The following is a 22,637-nucleotide window of genomic DNA, read 5'->3' as shown; positions in this document are numbered from 1 at the left end:
TAGGGTTTTGTATTTATGAAATGAATAAGAGTCATAGAAAAGTACAGCACAGAAACAGGCCCTCGGGCCCATCTAGTCAATGCCAATACAATTTAACCTGCCTTCTATCTCCATAGTTGCTGCCTGATCGCTGTGTGCTTCCAGTCCTGCCCACGGGTTTCGCCCGAAACGTGGACTGTACCTTTTTCCATAGATGCTGCCTGGCCTGTTGAGTTCCTCCAGCATTTTGTGTGTTTTGCTGAGATTTCCAGCATCTGCAGATTTTCTCGTTTGTCTTTGAATTGAATTGAATTGAATTGGCTTTATTATTTACATCCTTCATATACATGAGTAAAAATCTTTACTTATGTCTCTGTCTAAATGTGCAATGTGCAATTATAGTAATTTATAATAAATAGTACGTATTATGTCTCCTTCTTCTTCTTCTTCTTCTTCGGTTGTCCATCGAAATTCGATGATGACATCCACTCCTTTAACGGTGAGATCTTTGATGACAATACGGTCCTATCCTGGACCCACATGTTCTATTGCAGGTGGGACATGTATATGTGGTAGTGATGGCAACCATGGCTGCATTTCTCCTGGCTCTCTTCTGCTGTCTTCTGGTTGTTCTTTCCATCTCCAGGATACGTACCCCGTCCCTACACAGCTGTCGCCAAGTGTTACGGTCAGCAGCAACACCCTCCAGGTCCTCGGCACTTCCTGAAAGCATTCTTCATCTGATCCTTATAGCGCTTCTTCGGCCCTCCAGCTGAGCGTTGACCATGATGTATTATGTACAACAGGATAGTCAATATAACATAAAAATGCAATTGTATCAGCATGAATTAATCAGTCTAATGGCCTGGTGGAAGAAGCTGTCCTGGAGCCTGTTGGTCCTGGCTTTTATGCTGTGGTACCGTTTCCCGGATGGTGGCAGCTGAAACAGTTTGTGGTTGGGGTGACCCGGGTCCTTAATGATCCTTCGGGCCTTTTTACACACCTGTCTTTGTAAATGTCCTGGATAGTGGGAAGTTCACATCTACAGATACTCTGGGCTGTTCGCACCACTCTCTGCAGACTTCTGCAAATGAGTGATGTACAGTTCCCATACCAGGCAATGATGCAGCCAGTCAGGATGCTCTCAATCATGCCCCTGTAGAAAGTTCTTAGAATTTGGGGAGCCATACTAGGTGAGAGTAAGCGTTCGGCATGGACTAGAAGGGCCAAGATGGCCTGTTTCTGTGCTGAAATTGTTATATGGTTATATACCAGAATTCTTCAATCCTCTGAAGTGAAAGAGATGCTGTTGTGCCTTTTCATCACTCAACCACAAACACAGACCACATGAAGTCCTTGGTGATGTTTATGCTGAGGAACTTAAACCTGTCTTGTGAGTACTTCTATCATGATTTGATTTCAGATCTCCATTTTAAAACTTTCCATTAACTATATACTGGCTCATCCCACTGACTTTGTATGCAACATATAGAGAGAAACCTATTCTCACTTTATCAGCTGTATCCTGCCCTTATGACCTGAGGTTTGTGGCCGTCAGTGTGATTCAAGATTCAGGATTGTTAATGTCATTTTCTGTATGGAGAAATTAAGTAATTGTAACACCAGTTCAGGCGCAACAAGAGAAAATGAAAGTTAAACAACACAGTAATAATGCCTAAAGCATACACAATAAAGACAAATATATATGATAGCTTATATTTATAGATTGATTGTATATCCATAAAGTGATCCTAGACTATACATAAGGTAACGGATGGGAAGTAATAAAATGATAGTGGAGTTAGTGAGTGGAGGTGTTGATCAGCCTTACTGCTTGAGAAAAGTAACTGTTTTTGAGTCTGGGAGATTAAATTAACTGCAGATCTAAAAATAGATGCCATTTGTGTTTGTGTTTTTTATGTTTTACTGTATTGACCTGAACAATAATATTGGATTCTCTGTGTAGATAAAATTATAAAGTTCAAACATCAAACTGCATTTATTATCTCAGTATGTATACTTTATACAACCTTGAGATTCATCTCCTCACAGGCAGCCACAAAACAAAGAAACTCAATAATTCAATAGTTCAATGGTTCCATTTAATATCAGAGAATGCATTCAATAACAAACCTGAATTTCTTACTCTTGGCAGACGGCCCCAAAACAGAAGAAACAAGTGAATTATAGAACAAGTGTGAGAACCCTAAAGCCCCCTGGCCACCTCCCACACATAAGCAGCAGCAAGTAGTGTCAACCCTCCCTCTCCCCCGCCTTACTCTAGCATAAAGCATCAGCGTTCCCATCACCCACCATGCCAGCAACAGCAAAGCCCCCAAAGAGAGGCCATGGTCTACAGTCCATCAGAAACTAACTGTTCACTCTAACATTTGGACATCGCTCATGACAGACATCGCTCCTTCCACAGTGAGAAAGGAAATAACAGTTGCTGTTTCGATGTTACAGTCAGTCTGAAGCATTGCTCGTTATTTTGAATTGCCCGACTCAAGAATCAGTAGCAAACATTCCCTCAAAATAGAACCCATCAAATGACAGAGAGATAGGGAGGGAGAGGGAGAGGGAGAGGGAGAGGGAGAGGGAGAGGGAGAGGGAGAGGGAGAGGGAGAGGGAGAGGGAGAGGGAGAGGGAGAGGGAGAGGGAGAGGGAGAGGGAGAGGGAGAGGGAGAGGGAGAGGGAGAGGGAGAGGGAGAGGGAGAGGGAGAGGGAGAGGGAGAGGGAGAGGGAGAGGGAGAGGGAGAGGGAGAGGGAGAGGGAGAGGGAGAGGGAGAGGGAGAGGGAGAGGGAGAGGGAGAGGGAGAGGGAGAGGGAGAGGGAGAGGGAGAGGGAGAGGGAGAGGGAGAGGGAGAGGGAGAGGGAGAGGGAGAGGGAGAGGGAGAGGGAGAGGGAGAGGGAGAGGGAGAGGGAGAGGGAGAGGGAGAGGGAGAGGGAGAGGGAGAGGGAGAGGGAGAGGGAGAGGGAGAGGGAGAGAAAGAGAAACAACAAATTGTACCAAGAACAAGAGCAAGGAAACAGCATCCAGACCTGAAGTTCACAAAGCCAGGCATTACAGCAGCTCATCCACAAGTCCGCATCAAGTGAACCCAATCTTGTGTAAACATAACTGAAACCAACCCTCTGCTAAAGTAAATAATTAAGACAAAAGAACAGTTTCCATTCACTAACGGCCACAATTCAGGGAGCAAAAGAGCACTGAATTTAACTTGTGCCCTTTTTTGACCAATGGAAGAGTCAGACTTTAATACTATTAGTTTTTTGGCAAACTACCTTTGTGTCTTTTAGTTTGGATCAAAAGGATTTTGCGGTCATCCATCTCCTCAAAACTAAGATTTCCAAGTGGTCTTTCTTGAAAGGTTTGTACAGTAACTTTCGGTTAGGTAACTGAATAAAAATGATACAGGATTAAAATCTCATGGTGATGACCAGACATGGGATCCATTTTCTTTATCTACATATGTTGGGTGACTGACCGAGCATTTTCAGTTTTACTTTCTGCCTTCCACAACTCCAGTACCTAGAATATAAAATACAAAAGTAAGTGTGGACGAAGCTGAAGAGATATTTCTAGTAGGTATTTGTGGTTCTAAATAGAAAACCACCTTGTTGAGATTTCCCAGCATTTAAAGATCAATCATCTCTTGGATCCTGTGCAGGATGGACTATTTACACAGAATCTAATTACATCCGGGACTCACACTAATAAGAAGCAGAAGCTGAACCAGAGGCAATCTGAGATTTGAAACTGGAACTAGAAAGGCTTTGAGAGAAAATAACCTGCGAAGCTGTGGGAAATTACGGGGAAAGTGGACTGATAGATATTTCCCATGACATGCTGGTTCAATAGCCATTTTCAATCACAGTAATTCAATGATTCTATAAATATTGTGAAGAACTTATTTTTGGCCTCATTCACAATCTTAATTCATCAGTCACTATTGCCATTCTTTTCCTTGGAAACTGATAAACTGGACGAGACTCTACTGAATTCTTACTGCTGGGTTTGATCACGAATTGGTTCATGTCTGCCTTAACTAAAGCTGCCGATTTCTGTGACTTTTACATCACCCAACTCCACCTGCTGCTGACAATCACATCCAAGCCTTTAGTCTAGAGTGGAATTCAAACCCACATAGCAAGTCACTGTAATTTAGTCAGCTATGCAGCATCTACCCTCCTAGTTTTTTTTTATCCCTTTTCGTGAATTCAATGGAAAGGAACATTGAACAGGAATGCAATGGTCATCACTGCCTGAAAAGTTAACATTTACTTAGCTATTTGGGATTCAAAAGTCAGACTGGGGTCAAAAAAGCTGACACGATTTTAGCTACAATCCTAAATTTAATGTTGCCATTTTGATGTTCAAGCAGACAAGGCTCCTGGTTGTGATAGAAAAACATCTGGTGCAGAACTGCACATAGCTTTGTGAGGCAGCTCTGGAGTCAATGGTGTTGGCGGACTTGTCTAGGAGAACACTAGCAGTATCCATCTGGAGCCTAACCTCATGTCTGTGGACAATGTTGCCAGGAAGTAGCAGGCAGGAATGTGGACAGCAAGGAGGAACAATAAGGAGAAAAATATACAGCTTTGGAATGCAATAGGGGTCACACATTCTATTAGACATACAACACATTAATGGGCCTTAGTCTGGAGAGATGCATATAAAGTATGTGTTTTCCCCAATTTTATACAGTATCTGTCACTGCTATCCCAATCCACCACCAGATTCAGGTACAGTTATTAACCCTTAACCATTAGGTTCTTGAACCAGAATGGATAACTTCACTCAACTTCGCTTGCCTGTCACTGAACTACTCCCACAACCTATGAACTCACTTTCAAGAATGCTTCATCCCATGTTCTTGATATTTATTTCTTAATTATTATTATTTCTCTTTGTATTCACAGTTTTTTGCACATTGGTTGGTGATCTATCCTGTTGTCCTTCATCTCTTGTTCTTTATTATTTTTTCTTTGTATTTACTGTGAATGCCCACAAGAAGATGAATCTCAGGGTAGTATATGGTGCGGTATATATACTTTGCACTTAGAAATATGAACTTTGAACTAAAGCTGGTACCGTTATCAGTCCTCCTTTTTCACTACAGCCGGTAATGGGCCCAGAAGGTTTTCTTTAACATCAATTGGAATGACTGCGGACACAAACGTTCTTCATTTATTGGATTCTCTGTCTAAGAAGTAATATTTTATTTAGTTTCATATCCATTATTTTCACTGCTGCTTTCAATGATATTCATCAGCTATCTATAAATACAATTTAGTCTGAGATTGAATTGTCGTCATTGGCTGTCAGGTACATGATTGGCTCATTGCTTTTACAGCTGTGCCTATGTTTACATTTGACTTTTCACAATCACTGCCAGTTTGCTCGAATTATAATTATTAATTGATTTTATTAAACGTTTACTTTTCTTCCTGTCGGTCTGCTTATATCAAATCATCGATGCTTATGAGTTCTCTAATCAGCCTGTCTTCCTGTTGTCAGCCACTGCCATTTGCACTGAGCTTCCTGTTGTGTCTGCTCGTTCAATCTGAGATAGGAATGTAATCACTTCTGTTTGTGATCAGTAACGCTGAAAGAAGGTGCTCAGTAAAACACAAGTATCCTCCGTCAATATCAGTGTTCTTAAATTACACGTTTCATGGACACTTCCCCCTGAAGTTTCGTTCCTCCGCTGCTTTTGTTGAAGTATAGAAGTTTACAGCTTCATAAAATCATGAGAGGCATAGATGAGATAGAATAGAAATGTCAAATGCTCGAGTACATACATTTAATGTGAAAGGCGAAAAGTTTAAAGGAGATGTGCGGGGTAAGCACAATATACTGAAAATCTAGAGGCTGGAGGAACTCGGCATCGACATAGGGGTATAAACAGTTTGACATTTTGCCATGTGACTCTTTACCTGAATAGTGTGTTGGGTAAGTATTTTTTTTTTTTTACACAGGGTGACAGGTGCCTGGAATGAGCTGCCAAGGATAGTGGTGCAAGCAGATATGATTTAAACGGCTTCTAGGGAGCAGGATATGGAGGGATATGGAGCATGTGCAGAGAAAAGAGGTTCATTTTAATTTGGCATTGTGTTTGTCATGGACATTGTGGGTGGAAAGGACTGTTCCTGTACTGTACTCTCCTAAATTCGATGTCCGATATGGTTAGGCCATTCAGCCCATCGCATCTGATCAGTCATTCCATCATGGCTGATTTATTATCCCTCTCAAACCCTTTCTCCTGCATTCTCCCTGTAACCTTTGACACCCTGACTAATCAAGAACCTATTAACCTCCGCTTTAAATATACTCAATGACTTTGCCTCCACTGCCATCTGTTGCAATGAATTTGTCAAAGGCAGGTCATGCCTGGCTTTGTCAAAGACAAGTTATGCCTTATGAGCCTGATTGAATTTTTTGAGGATCTGACTAAGCACGTTGATGAAGGTAGAGCAGTAGATGTAGTGTATATGGATTTCAGCAACACATTTGATAAGGTACCCCATGCAAGGCTTATCGAGAAAGTAAGGAGGCATTGGATCAATGGGGACTTTGCTTTGTGGATCCAGAATTGGCTTGGCCACAGAAGGCCAAGAGTGGTTGAAGACGGGTCATATTCTACATGGAGGTCAGTAACCAGTGGTGTGCTCAGGGATCTGTTCTGGGACTCCTTCTCTTCGTGATTTTTATAAATGACCTGGATGAGAAAGTGGAGGGATGGGTTAGTAAATTTACTGATGGCACAAAGGTTGGAGGTGTTGAGAATAGCGTGGAGGGCTGTCAGAGGTTACAGTGGGACATTGATAGGATGCAAAACTGGTCTGAGAAGTGGCAGATGGGATTCAACCCAGATTAGTGTGAGGTGGTTCATTTTGATAAGTCAAATGTGGTGGCAGAATATAGCATTAATGGTAAGACTCTTGGTAGTGTGGAGGATCAGAGGGATCTTGGGGTCCGAGTCCATAGGACACTCACTCAAAGCTGCTGTGCACGTTGACTCTGTGGTTAAGAAGGCATACGGTGCATTGGTCTTCATCAACCATGGGATTGAGTTTAAAAGCCGGGAGGTAATGTTACAGCTGTATAGGACCCTGGTCAGACCCTGCTTGGAGTACTGTGCTCGGTTCTGGTTGTCTCACTAAAGGAAGGACGTGCAAACTATAGAAAGGGTGCAGAGGAGATTTACCAGGATGTTGTCTTGTGAGAATAGGTTGGCCTTTTCTCCTTGGAGCGGCAGGGAAGGAGAGGTGACTTGATAGAGATGTTTAAGATGATGAAAGGAATTGATCAGAAAGTAGTCAGAGGCTTTTTCCCAGGGCTGAAATGGCTAACATGCACAGTTTTAAGGTGCTTGGAAATAGGTGCAGAGGGGATGTCAGGGGTAAGTTTTTTATGCAGAGAGTGGTGAGTGTGTGGAATGGGCTGCCGGCGACAGTGGTGGAGGCAGATACGATAGGGTCTTTTAAGAGACTCCTGGATAGGTCCATGGAACTTAGAAAGATAGAGGGCTATGGGTAACCTGAGGTAATTTCTAAAGTACATACATGTTTGGCATAGCATTGTGGGCCGAAGGGCCTGTATTGTGTTGTAGGTTTTCTATGTTCTATGAATTCAATAGATACACCATTCTCTGGCTAAAGGAATTCATCCTCATCTCTGTTCTAAATGGACATCCCACTAGAGTCTAGTCTGAGGCTGTGGCCTCTGGTGTTAAACTCACCATCTTACCAGGGAACATTTTTAAAGGTGCAGGAATTTGTTCCTTACCCTTCCTGGGATAATTTTGTAGGCCTTGTATTTTGTTTAACATGGAGCCAGACAGAGAATTATAAGAGCTCAAGACTGTGTTATTTACCTAGTAGTTATAAACTGTTAACAAGATTGTTGTTGTTCTGATACACTTTAAAAACTAATCTTTGAATTTGGCAAGTTTTCTTGAGTGCATACTGCCATCTACTGACCAGACCTGTCAGGCGTATCACTGGGAATTATTTCATTCCATGTCCAACATAATTCAGCAGAACTAACCTCCGATAAGCAAGAGAGAGATATGTTTAACATCAGAAAACATAACAACAAGGAATAACAAAGAGTCTTGTGGCTGATTTTAGAAGAAATAATTCCTTCTGGGTGAAATAAGGACTGTTTCAGTAGCTTTTAGAAGAGAGAAAATCTGAATGATTTGCTAAGTGAAGTGGTTCATTTTGGTAGGTCAAATATGATGGCAGAATATAGTATTAATGGTAAGACTCTTGGCAGTGTGGAGAATCAGAGAGATCTTGGGGCCCGAGTCCATAGGACGCTCAAAGCAGCTGCACAGGTTGACTCTGTGGTTAAGAAGGCGTCTGGTGTATTGGCCTTCATCAATTGTGGAACTATATTTAGGAGCTGAGAGGTAATGTTGCAGCTATATAGGACCCTGGTCAGACCCCACTTGGAGTATTGTGATCATTTCTGGTCGCCTCACTACAGGAAGGATGTGGAAACTATAGAAAGGGTGCAGAGGAGATTTACAAGGATGTTGCCTGGATTGGGGAGCATGCCTTATGAGAATAGGTTGAGTGAACTCGGCCTTTTCTCCTTGGAGTGAAGGAGGATGAGAGGTGAGCTGATAGAAGTATTTAAGATGATGAGAGGCATTGATCGTGTGGATGGTCAGAGGCTTTTTCCCAGGGCTGAAATGGTTGCCACAAGAGGACACAGTTTTAAGGTACTGGGGAGTAGGTACAGAGGCGATGTCAGGGGTAAGTTTTTACTCAGAGAGTGGTGAGTGTATGGAATGAGCTGCCGGCAACGGTGGTGGAGGTGGATACGATAGGGTCTTTTAAGAGGCTTTTGGATAGGTACATGGAGCTTGTAAAATAGAGGGCTATAGGTAAGCCTAGTAATTTCTAAGGTAGGGACGTGTTCAGCACAACTTTGTGGGCTGAAAGGCCTGTGCTGTAGATTTTCTATGTTTCTATGAATCTAAATTCTGCCTAATTTTTCAGATCGTTTTCTTTCAAAGTTGATCTCTATTAACTGTGGTGTGTGTGTTCAATACTCATCAAAAATAAAAGATGTTATCAGTAATAAATATTCAATAATCAATGCTACCACTTCATTTCCTGTAAGATTCACCTTATGTACAGACCCTCCTGTGCCTAGTATCACTTTACAGAGGTACAACCAGTCTGTGAGTATAAGTTATCTTATGTATTTCCACTTATTGTGTTTTTTTATTATTGTGCTCTCTATGTTATTGTGTGTGTGTATTTTTTTTGGCTGTATTGGATCCAGAATAACATTTATTTTTCCTTTTCCTTGTCTACTGGAAATGAGATTACTTCCTCTTGTGTTTCTCTAAATGCTTCAGAACCTTTTCAATAACCAAACTATTATCTCCACAAAAGAACATTATTACTGTGCTGCAGCATGAGACCAGCTAATAAAGTACAGTCAGAGGTTATACTTCCTTAAGTTAATATTTTTGCATGTAATTGATCAAGATATCTTTCATAGTCATTTAGTAAAAACTTTTGTATACCAACATTGCCTGTAGACACTTGATAAAACAACTTGGTGACCAAACAAATAATTACATAATATTCATTTCCACTTACATATATTTGAAATTTTGACCATTTTGTGCCATGATGTGCGCTGGCAATATCGAACCCAAGTGCAGAGGAAAAAGACTCTGATGTAGAGACAGCAACAAGAGTTTATTCTCAATAATTCCAAAGGAACATTAATGGCTTGGCTGAGGAACACCACAATAAGTAACATTCTCAAAACGAGGACCCCATAATTAGCACCAATTAGGTCTCTGCTTAAATAATTCAAGTAACATGGAATCTGCAAGCCTACCAAAAATAAATTTAACAAGCTTTAACAGAAAGCACCTGGAGAGCACACAAAGAGGAAAACACATGGAACTCTGAATGATTAATGACTCTCATTCAACAAGTAACCAGTTCAGGTGCTCTAAAAACCTTGACACCCAACGCTCTCTGGCACCCCCCACAGGTACAAAGGCCCATTACAATTTGCTTAGACTCATCACATTTCACAACCTGCAGATTCAGATTCAGATTCAGTTTATTGTCATTGATAAACCACAAATATAATACAGTTAAAAAATGAGACAATGTTCTCTGGAATGATATCAAGAAAAAGCACAAAACAGACCACACAAGAAAAACCACATAACGTTTGGTAATCCCCAATCCAGAGTCTGGAGAGGCTGCTGCATATCGATATCGCGTTACCGTCTTAGCACGTTCCCCGGAAAGGAACTACAAACCCAACAGACAAACCTAAAGCTACGAGACCTACACAAAATCACATAGATTACATATAGTTATAGTTAACATATAGTTTCAACAGTGCAGACAATTTTACAAAATACAGTCTCAATTTTAAGGACTTTACAACTCATGTTCTCAATACTTATTGCTTACTTATTTTTTTCTCATCTCAAGTTGGTAATACCAGAGGTATGGGCATAGCCAGGCACACTCATTTCTCAATTGCTAGGAATTAGCAATTACAGACTATTCGAATTACAGACTATTCGAGTGGTATTTATTGTGGCTTTCTGAAGATTTACATAGATTTTACTGTGTAGACTTAAATGTTTAATGCTACTGTCTAGTGCCTTTGGGATGATAACAGTTGTAGATATTACTATCAGTATAAAGTATAACTTGTTCATGTTCTGTAGTTTTTCAATTTCCTCTTTTAATTCAGCATATTTTATGTGTTTTTCACTTACTGATTTCTGTAAGTTGTGTGTGTTTGGAATGGCGATGTCTAATAAGTAAGTTGTTGCTTGTTTATCTGGTATTATTATATCCAAACAGTTATTATGGATTTTCCTATCTGTAATAACTGATTGATGATAATATAATATGTGGTATTCTGACTCTAAAACTGGATCAGTCTTTTTATCGTAGTAAGGTGTGATTTCTTTTATGAATTTGTAATTTAAAGTAAGATTTTGATGAATGATGTTTGTCATTTTATTGTGCCTGTGTAAGTAATCAGATTGTGTTAAACTGCTACAGGATCCTGTAATGTGTTGGATTGTTAGATCTGTAGCCCAGGCTACTGCGGGAGGCGAGGGAGGAGATTGCTGAGCCTGTGGCGATGATCTTTGCATCATCAATGGGGACGGGAGAGGTTCCGGAGGATTGGAGGGTTGCGGATGTTGTTCCCTTATTCAAGAAAGGGAGTAGAGTTAACTCAGGAAATTATAATCCAGTGAGTCTTACTTCAGTATTTGGTAAGTTGATGGAGAAGATCCTGAGAGGCAGGATTTATGAACATTTGGAGAGGCATAATATGATTAGGTATAGTCAGCATGGCTTTGTCAAAGGTAGGTCGTGCCTTACAAGCCTTATTGGTTTTTTTGAGAATGTGACTAAACACATTGATGAAGGTAGAACAGTATATGTAGTGCATATGGATTTCAGCAAGGCATTTGACAAGGTACCCTATGCAAGGCTTATTGAGAAAGTAAGGAGGCATGGGATCCAGGGGGACATTGCTTTGTGGATCCAGAACTGGCTTGTCCACAAAAGGCACAGGGTGGTTGTAGACGGGTCATATTCTGCATGGAGGTCGGTGACCAGCGGTGTGCCTTAGGGATCTGCTCTGGGATCACTACTCTTTGTGATTTTTATAAATGACTTGGATGAGGAAGTGGAGGGATGGGTTAGTAAATTTGCTGATGACACAAAGGTTCGGGGTGTTGTGGATAGTGTAGAGGGTTGTCAGAGGTTACAGTGGATAAAAAGAGAATGGTTTCTACAACAGGATAATGATTCTAAACACACTTCAAAACCAACAATGAACTACCTCAAGAGGAGCAAGCTGGAGGTTTTGCCATGGCCCTCACAGTCCCCGACCTAAATGCCATTGAAAATCTGTGGATAGACCTCAAGAGAGCAGTGCATGCAAGACAGCCCAAGAATCTCACAGAACTAGAAGTCTTTTGCAAATAAGAATGGGTGAAAATCCACCAAACAAGAATTGAAAGACTTAGCTGGCTACAAAAAGCGCTTACAAGCTGTGATACTTGCCAAAGGGGGTGTACTGACCAAACTTTTGCTTCGTACCTTTTCCTTTTTTGTTATTTTGAAACTGTAAAAGATGGAAATAGAAACGTATATCTTGCTTAAAATATTAAAGAAATGTGTCATCTTTAACTTTATGCCTTTTGGAAATTAGGTAATCTTTCTCTCATTTAACTATTCACAGTAATAGAAATTTTGACCGGGGCGCCCAAGCTTTTGCATGCCACTGTATACAGGACCACCTGGTCCTGTATATCCACAAGGAACCCTTCTGTTTCTGGGAAGAAGTCTCCAACTCTTTTCTCTTCTTTTAGTATTTGAACAGTCTGTTGCCTTTTGCACATTAGTTGTTTGCCCGTCTCTATCGTGTGCACTCTTTCATTAATTCTCGTGTTTCTTCATATTTATTATTAATTCCTGCAAAAAAATGAATCCCAGATCAGTATGTAATGATATTAATGTTCTTTGACAATACATTTACTTTGAACATATCTTATAGTTAAAAATAATGAAGTTCTCAAAGATGTAATTAAAGCTTAGGAGTTTCAATTTTTAATGACTCCTCTATTACATTTGTCCAACACGATATTATTTCGGATCTGAATGGCAGATTTTTGTTAATTACTGGGTTACTTTTTAATAAAAAGGTTGCTATGGTTAATGTTTATGCTCCAAATGTGGATTATCCCATTTTTTTAAGTCCTTATTTACTTCTCTACCTAATCTAAATGAATATATGTTAATAATGGGTGGTGACTTTAATTGCTGTTTAAATCCTTTGCTGGACAGATCTATATTCACTCAGACTTTACCTAAAAAGTCGGCCACTTACATTAATTCTTTTTTGACTGATAAAGGAATTTTCGATATTTGGAGATTTTAGCATTCTAAGGACGAAGACTTTTCATTTTTCTCACATGTTTATCATTCTTAATCGAGAATTGACTATTTTTTCATTAACTCTCATTTTATTCCATCTGTAATTGGTTGTAATTATGACATTATAGCCATCTCTGATCATGCTCCATTGAAACTTTCTATTAAATTAATGGATACAGCTTCTAGTGTTAGGCAATGGTGATTTGATTCTACCTTACTGCAAGATCCGGATTTCATTAAATTTATGAAGGAACAGATCAATTTCTTCTTTTCAACTAATTCCACGGATGAAATTTCTTGCGGAACACTTTGGGACACTTTTAAAGCAAATATACGTGGACAGATTATCTCCTATTCTGTTGGTTTGAGAAAACGTATTAAGAAGGAAACTCTTTTATTGGTTGATAAAATTAAAGAAATTGACAAGATATATTCGACTGCTCCTAGTAAGGAGCTTTACAAACAAAAGGTTGAACTTCAAATGGAACACAGTTTATTACTTACATCTTCGATTGAAAATTAATTAATGAAAACTAGATCTGATTTTTATATACATAGTGATAAATCGGGTAAACTGTTAGCTAATCAATTGAAGAATGCTTTGGTTAAACGTCAAATTATTAAGATTCGTTAACAGAATGGTGAATTGACAGTTAACCATGATGAGATAAACAATTCTTTTCAAGATTTTTATACCTCCCTGTATCATTCTGAATTCCCTCATGATCATAATACCATGCATGATTTTCTTGGGAAATTGAATTTTCCAAAATTATCATCAGATGATCTTTCAGTATTAGAAACTCCTATTACGGATGCAGAAATTAAAGGGGTTATTTCCTCTATGAATTCTGGGAAAGCACCAGGTCCAGATGGGTATACAGTGGAATTTTTTAAGTGTTTTTCCTCTACTCTTTCTTTTTGGTTATGCAGGGTTTTTGAAGAAGCAATTAGATTAGGTAAACTGCCACAATCTTTTTATACAGCTTCCATTTCTTTAATATTGAAAAAAGATAAAGACCCTACTGACTGTGCATCCTATTGGATATTGGATGTAGATATCTTTATTGAATGTAGATTCCAAGATCTTTTCCAAGTTACTGGCGTCCAGGCTGGAGAAGGTATTACCTCAAATTATCTCGGAAGATCAAACTGGTTTTATTAAAAATCGCTATTCTTTTTTCAATATTAGGAGATTATTGACTATTGTTTATACTCCTTCACGTAGCACCTCAGAATGTGTCATTGCATTAGATGCAGAGAAAGCATTTGATAGAGTTGAATGGCCATACTTATTTATTGTGCTTGAGAAGTTTAATTTTAGTCCAACATTCATATCCTGGATTAAACTGTTATATCATACTCCAGTAGCCTTGGTCTGTACTAACAATCAATCCCTTTTTTCATTTATTTCGGGGTACCAGGCAAGGCTGTCCTCTTAGTCCATTGTTATTTGATATTGCTTTAGAACCTTTGGCAATTGCCGAACATTTTTGGCATTACTCGTCGGATGGATATACATAAGTCATCATTATATGCAGATGATTTGTTATTATATATTTCTGATCCTGAGAAATCCATTCCTGTAGTTATATCATTGTTGGCTCAATTTAGTAACTTTTCTGGGTATAAATTAAATTTTAATAAGAGTAAATTGTTTCCCTTAAATAGACAGGTTCCAATTTATGGAAATTTACCTTTTAATTTAGTTAATGACTCTTTTATATACTTAGGGATTAAAATTTCAAAAAAATATAAGTACTTATTTAAGGTTAATTTTTTACCCTTAATTGATCAGATTAAATGTTTGTTCACTAAATGGTCACCATTATCTTTATCTCTGATAGTTTGAATTAATGCTATTAAGATGATTATTTTACCCAAGTTTTTATATATATTTCAAGCAGTACCAATTTTTATTCTGAAATCTTTTTTTTTGACAATGTTGATTCAAAAATTTCCTCATATATATGGCAGAATAAAAATCCTAGGTTAGGTAAAAATATTTACAGAAGGCAAGGAAGGAAGGTGGATTGGCATTGCCTAATTTTAGATTTTATTATTGGGCAGTTAATATCCGATATTTGATATGTTGGTTAAAGGATTGGGATTTATCTTTTACCCCTCATTGGGTAAACTTGGAAACTAAATCTGTACAAGGATTTTCATTGGGTTCTATTTTAGGGTCTTCTCTTCCCTTTGCTGTTTCTAAATTGCAGAAATGAATTGACAATCCGATAGTTAAACATACTTTACGTATATGGTTTCAATTTTGGAAATTTTTTGGGTTGAATCAATTTGTTTTAACTATTCCTATTGTATCCAATTTCTTTTTTCATCCTTCTATTATAGCCCAAGCTTACTCAGCTTGGAAGACTAAAGGATTACTATGATTTTCTGATTTATTTTTGGATGATTTTTTATGTCTTTTGAACAATTATCTAATAAATATAATTTGCCTAGATTTAATTTTTTTAGATATTTACAGATTAGGAATTTCTTAAACACTGTACTTCCTACCTTTCCAAATCTTGCGTCTTCAGATATTTTGGAGAATTTGTTAGAACTAAATCCTTCTCAGAAAGGTGTAATATCAAAACTCTACAATATAATTATGAAAATACATTCAGAGGCCTTCTATAAGATTAAAAATGATTGGGAAAGAGAACTTAACCTTACTATCCCTATTGAGAATTGGGATAAAATTCTTCAATTAGTCAATTTATCATCTATATGTGCTAAATATTCATTAATATAGTTTAAAGTTGTGCACAGGGCTCATATGTCCAAGGATAAATTGGCTCGTTTTTATTCCCATTTAAATCTTATATGTGACAGACGTCAATCTGAGATAGTGTCTTTAACTCATATGTTTTGGTCATGTCTGCTTTTGAAAAAATATTGGAAAGACACTTTCGATATTATTTCCACGGTATTGAACATTGATTTACAACCTCATCCTATTACTGCAATTTTTGGTTTACCAATGATGGACTCACTTCATTTATCTTCTTCTGCTTGTCGAATGATTGCATTTCTTACATTAATGGCTAGAAGATCTATTTTGTTGAATTGGAAAGAAATTAATCCTCCTACCATATTTCATTGGCTTTTTCAAACTATGTTATGTCTAAATTTGGAGAAAATTAGAAGTGTTGTATTTGACCCTTCTATTAAATTTGAAAAGACATGGAGACCATTTATTCAATATTTTCATATGATGTAATTTGACCCTGTTCCAAACCTATTCGTTTTTCCGGTTTTGATTATACATATGTTGAGAGGATCGGAGTTGGCGATACTGATGATTTTGTATTTTTTTATAGATACTATAAACAGCTCTTTATTAGTTATTAGGTTGTTAGATTAGTTTTTCTTGGGGTTAATTTTTTTTTCTTTTTCTCTTTTCTGTTTTTTTTACATATATATGATATACCTAGTTTTGCTTTGTCTATATGATATTTGTATCATTCATGATTTGGGAAGACTTAACTATATTGTAACTATTGCTTGTGTATCCTTTCATGTTCAGTTCAAATTTGTAAATTTGTAATCCCACTATCTATGTATTAATCTTATCATGTTGGTATTATTATTAATAATAAAAAGATTGAAAAAGAAAGAAAGCTCATGGGCTAGGCCAGGGGTCGGCAACCTTTACCACTGAAAGAGCCATTTGGACCCGTTTCCCACAGAAAAGAAAACACTGGGAGCCACAAAACCCATTTGACATTTAAAATGAAATAACACTGCATACAATGTTTTTTTTGCCTTTATGCTATGTATAAACAAACTATAATGTGTTGCATTTATGAAATCGATGAACTCCTGCAGAGAAAACGAAATTACATTTCTGCATGCAACAAAAACATTTTGAACTCCAAAAAAAAGACGTTGGGTTGAAGGTTACTTTTAAGTAAAATACTCAATGTCTACCATGAAGTGTAGCTTTTCCAGTCACTCTGAAAGGTGAGCCCTTTGTTGCTCAGGAAAGTTTTCACTTCTTCCAGACACGCGACAAAGCTTTTCAGCACCTCCCCCCTGGACAGCCACCGGACTTTGTTGTGCAGCAGGAGATCAGAATATGCGCTTTCCAACTCATCCAGTAACAAATGGAATTGACGGTGATTTAAACATTTTGCCTTTATTTTATTGACAATCTGAATGACAACATCCATTACTTCTGTGCATTCCGGAGGAAATGTTCGAGCGCACAGTGCCTCTTGGTGCAAGATGTAGTGAAAAGTCAGCAGCCTTCTGTCCAGCGACTTCTGCAGTAAAGCCCCAAATCCCTTGTGCGCTCCTGTCATACTTGGTGCCCCATCAGTAGCTACTGACACCAGGTGGGTGGTCTTTATTCCTTTGGCTCTTAAACAATTCAAGACAGCCTCACAGATGTCCTCCCCCCGTGTTTGGCCTTTTAGAGGTATCAACTCAATCATTTCTTCCTGTGGCCCGGCAGAGTTTACATATCGGCAGAACAGCGCTATTTGTTCAATATCACCTTTGTCTTTAGACTCGTCACAGGCAATTGAGTAGGCCACAGCTGAATTGATGTCTTTAATTTGCTGTCTTGTGATGTCTTCTGCCATTTTTATGGTTCTGTCTTTGACAGTCTTTGCAGAGAGGGGCATATCCCTGATTTTCTGCACAATTTCACTCTTGTTTTTAAATCCGTGAATAGGTGTTCTGAAATCTTAATGAAAGATTCTTTTATATATTCACCATCTGTAAACTGCTTCCCGTGCCTGACTATTTCCTGAGCGTCAATATAACTGGCGTATGTCGTTGATTTTCCAGACTTCATCCACTTCTTGAAATGATTTTTGCTCAGATCAACCTTCCGCATCAGTTCCGAAACGGCTTTTTTTCTTTCATCTCCATCCGGATATTTTTGAGCAAAGGCTGCGTGTTTATTCTGGACATGTCTTGTGACATTTAACTTTTTGTTGTTTGCTAGTTTCTCATTGCATATTAAGCATACCGGTAAACCAGTCTCGTCAGCAATGAAAGCAAATGAATCTGCCCACGTATCATTAAACGTTCTGTTTTCTTCAGTCACTTTTCTTTCTTTAGAATTCTCCATAGTTAGCCTACCTTGGATTGAAAAATTAAAGAAATCGTGCACTGGCGGGTGTCAGGCATTGGCAGTGGTGACGTATATTAATAGCGCCAAAAAACACGTTTTATTTAGATTGTACAAGATCACCATAATCTTCAAATTTAGAATTACATTTCAAAAACTAGAAACTAACATAAAATACATTTTAATTAAATACTCATCATTTATCTTCCAAAGCCACAGGGAGCCGCAGCACAGAGATGAAAGAGCTGCATGCGGCTCTGGAGCCCTGGGCTAGGCTGATCACAAAGTTAGGGAGCAATGGTTCAGCTCTCATTGTACTGACTTCATGAAGCATATGGAGGCTTAGTAACTGCTAGGTTGGAAACACTGGCTTCCAACAGTAGCAGCAGAATTAGACCATGTATGCTCCAACATTTCAACATGGCTGATTTATTATCTCTGTAAGAGCCATGTATCTGTTCTCTATCTGCTTTGCTTTCTGTGCTGTGGGGTTTATTATGGTAACTAGACTCATGAGTGGAGGTTGTGGCAAAATTAAGGGGAATAAGTTACGTATCCTTGCTTATTTCATGACAGTTCGTATCTTGGGACTGGCAGAAGTTGTGATAACGCTCAAAGAATGCTTAACTGTTTGTTTGCTAATTGCAAATAAAGGATCGAATAAAGGTTTCAATTCTTTTGGAACAATCCATTTCATTAGAGCTGAGGGCGTGTCGCAGAAGTGTAACAGTCTGTACAGTCGCAGACAGGAGGCAATTGTTTTGTTTTGATTTTGGAATAGTTTTGGCACTACACTTCTGCCAGCTGCCAGTTATTGATAGATATGCCAAAAGAACATCAGTATTTTTCCCTCTCTTTCTGCGCTACTTATTTCATTTAATTTTTATATATACTTAGTGTAACTTGTAGTTTTTATTCTGTATGCTACTGCAACATCACATATTCAGGTACTATTAAACCTGGTTCTGATTCTGATTCTGACTTTGCTTAAGATCAACTTCAAGTGACTCATTTATAAATTTATTATTTGCATAATTTATGAGTAATTTATGAGGTTCTGACCTTAATTCCATGTACAGATTTACACACAAATTAGATGTTAATTATTAGGCACGGTTTGATCCCTTACAGTACACTGACCATAATCTTATTGTGTCTCTAATAGCGATAATGAATCTCCATTTCCCTCCTACCTGGCTTCTGCAAAGAGAATCACTGCCTTGCTTTAATCAATAGAAATCTAACAATTGCTGAATACTATAAGACCATAAGACATAGGAGCAGAATTAGGCCATTTGGCCCATCGAGCTTGCTCTGTCATTCAATCATGACTGATCCAATCCTTCCACTCTGCAGCACCACCTTTGATGCCATGTCCAATCAAGAAATCATCGCCTTAGATACACCAAATGACCTGGCCTCTACAGCTGCCTGTGATAATAAATTACACAAATTCACCACCCTCTGGCAAAAGAAATGTCTCTACATCTGTTTTAAATGGCAGCCCCTAGGCTGAAGATGTGCCCTCTTGTCCTAGACTCCCCCACCATGGAAACATTCTTTCCACATCTACTCTGTCTAAGCCTTTTAACATTCAAAAGGCTTCAATGAGATTTACCCCCCCCCCCCACATCCTTCTAAATTCCAGCAAGTACAGTCCCAGAGCCATCCTATGTTCCTCTATAGAATTCCTCCTATGATAACCCTTTCATTCCTGGAATCATCCTTGTGAACCTCCTCTGAATCATCCCCGATACCAGCACATCTTTTCCTAAAATTGATGCCCCAAACTGTTCACAATACTGAAGGTGAGGCATTACCAGTGCCTTATAAAACCTCAGTATCAAATTCCTGCTCTTATATTCTAGACTTCTTGAAATGAATATTAACATTGCATTTGCCTTCCTCACCATCGACTCAACCTGCAAGTTAACCTTTAGGGTGTTCTGCACAGGGACTCCCAAGCCACTTTGCATCTCAGATTTTTGGATTTTCTCCCCGCTTAGAAGATAGTCTGCACATTTATTTCTAATACCAAAGTGCATGGCCATGCATTTTCCAACATTATATTTCATTTGCCACTCTTGCCCATTCTTCTAATCTGCCTAAGTACTTCTGCAGCCTACCAGTTTCCTCAATACTACCTGCCCCTCGACCGATCTTTGTATCACCTGCAAACTTGGCAACAAAGCCATCTATTCCATCATCTAAATCACTAACATGCAGCATAAAAAGAAGAGGCTCCAACACCGACCCCTGCGAAACGCCACTGGTCACTGGCAGCCAACCAGACAAGGATCCTTTTATTCCCACTCGCTGCCTCCTACCAATCAGCCAATGCTTTAACCATGTTAGTAACTTTCCTGTAATACTATGAACTCTTAACTTGATAAGCAGCCTCATGTGTGGCACCTTAACAAAGACCTTCTGAAAGTCCAAATATACAACATTCACTGCATCCCCTTTATCTATCCTACTTGTAATCTCCTCAAAGTATTCCAGCAGGTTCATTAGGCAGAATTTTCCCTGAAGGAAACCATGCTGACTTTGTACTGCCTTGTCCCGTGTCATCAAGTACTCCATCAGTTTATCCTTAACAATTGACTCTAACATCTTCTCAACTACTGAGGTCAGGCTAACTGGTCTATTAGCTCCTTTCTGCTGCCTTCTTCCTTTCTTAAAAAATGGATTAACATTTGCAGTTTTCCAGTTTTTTTATATGCTTGAAGGTAGCTTTTACTATCCACCTTGATATTGTTTGCTACTGTTCCTGTGCTGTATTGTTGTATGTTCTATAAAATATTTATTAGGTTCATCCACCATTTCTTTTTCCACCACTTATAGCTCTCCAGTGTCATTTTCCAGTGGTCCAATATCCACAACCATCTCTTCAAACATCACACACAAAATGCAGGACTTTTTCAAAATCACACACAAAACCCTTCAGCAGGACTTTAGTAGGGTTTCAGGCTGAAATATCGACTGTACTTTTTTCCATAGATGCTGCCAGGCCTGCTGAATTCTTCCAGCATTTTGTGTCTGTTGCTCTGGCTGTAGACACTACCTCTGGCCTGCTGAGATCCTCCAGCATTTTGTGTCTTTTGCTCTGGCTGTAGACACTGCCTCTGGCCTGCTGAGATCCTCCAGGTCTTTGTGTCTGTTGCTCCATTTGTAGACAACTCAGACCACCACCCAAAGGAAATTAACCAAATTACAGTAAAAGAGCTGAAAATGGTTGATGTACAAGAAGCATGGATGAACTATTGGATATTTTCTGCAACCTTGGATGAATTAAAAATTTAATTTGTTTGGTAATTTGTCCTCATGAAGGATCTCACCCACCCTGCTCTAGGTCTGTTAGTCCCACTCCCACCAGGAAGGAGGCTACATATCGTCCTTGCCAGGATCACCATATTCAAAAACAGTTACTTCCTCTGAGCAGTAAGACTGATCAACATCTCCACCCACTAACCCACCCCCTCACACCCCCAACTACCACTACTTTATCATTTCCTGTGTACAAACACTCTTGTGCCTAGCATCACTTTATAGACAATACACCATTCCATTAGAATTATATTGCACACTCAGCACTGTTGAGCAAGCACAGATCTCTCCTCCTGCCCAACCCAAAGTATTGGATTGGATTGTATTGGGACCAGCCATACTTTGTATCTGATGCGATCCTACATCTGTACTAATTCACCTTTACTGCAGGACATCTGAAAGAGAATAGGCTGTAGGCACGTAAGTGGGAGAATGGCACTATTAGGAATTCTCTGACAGCCAGCATGGATTTGTTGGGCCAAATAGCCTCCTTCTGTGTCATATCAAAATAAGATGCAAGAAGAATGGAGGCCAAATCAAACTTGTGCTATTCCGACCATCCTGTGAAATGGAGAGGTCCACACACAGGGGCAAGCAGTCAGGCGACAGGAACTAAGGCCTTGCTCTGGAGTTCCAGCTAGCCTTCTAATGGTTCACTGCTATCAAAGGTCTTTATGGCTGTTTCTAAATATCTTCAATGTTAATCGATTAAAAATACCAACAGAAGTAAATGTATTCACAAACTGATTCAACTTCAGTAAAATAATTTAATATCTTTATATTAGTAATGAGGATGGAACATAACAAACCTCACCTTCACTTACCTTTCTCAGTCGGCTTCAGCAGCCCACCGGAAGTGTTATTGGTGTGAAGCTGAGGTACCAGTATTTGGTGGATGGAGCTCCTCACCTCAGAACTACTCCTGGAGCTCATCTCTAGTGCATTCTTTATTATTGGAAGGCCAGGGAACTACTGAACAGCAGGAAGTTGATGGTCATGTAGGAACTTCACAATGTGTATCATCCACAGTGAAACATGATGTGGCCCATTTACTTGTTCCTTTATGTGCATTTCGGTTGTTCCATATCTCAGTCCCTTCGCAATGAGCCCATGGATGATTTCTAGCTTCCCTTGCCCAAGCTCAGAAATGGGCGCCCAACCGCTGACAGCTGGCAAGATAGCTTGACCACAGATGCTCTAACTTAATCCCTTACAATTTTCAGATGCGGCCTTAATATTGCCCATCTGTCACAGCCTTGCTGCTGAAAGTGTGCAGACAAGG

General features: G+C 39.1%; 1 protein-coding gene across 3 annotated transcripts in view; it reads right to left on the bottom strand.

The window, feature by feature from the left end:
- The window catches only part of slc18a2 (solute carrier family 18 member 2), a 97,681-nt gene extending 94,529 nt beyond the window's left edge, over positions 1 to 3,152 (bottom strand). Inside the window, exon 1 of one of the 3 annotated variants that reach the window (XM_059947944.1) lies at positions 3,022 to 3,152. The gene's annotated coding sequence lies outside the window, so the exon portion shown is untranslated. Of the gene's footprint in view, positions 1 to 1,251; positions 1,323 to 3,021 lie in introns of those variants that run through there. The other 2 variants (XM_059947942.1, XM_059947941.1) reach the window with 2 other exon arrangements.
- Positions 3,153 to 22,637: the final 19,485 nt, after the last annotated feature.

This window comes from Hypanus sabinus, chromosome 22, assembly GCF_030144855.1.
Source record: "Hypanus sabinus isolate sHypSab1 chromosome 22, sHypSab1.hap1, whole genome shotgun sequence".
Classification (NCBI taxonomy): Eukaryota; Metazoa; Chordata; class Chondrichthyes; order Myliobatiformes; family Dasyatidae; genus Hypanus; species Hypanus sabinus.
The sequence above is the reverse complement of the archived record's forward strand: the minus strand, read 5'-3'. Positions and strand labels throughout refer to the sequence as shown.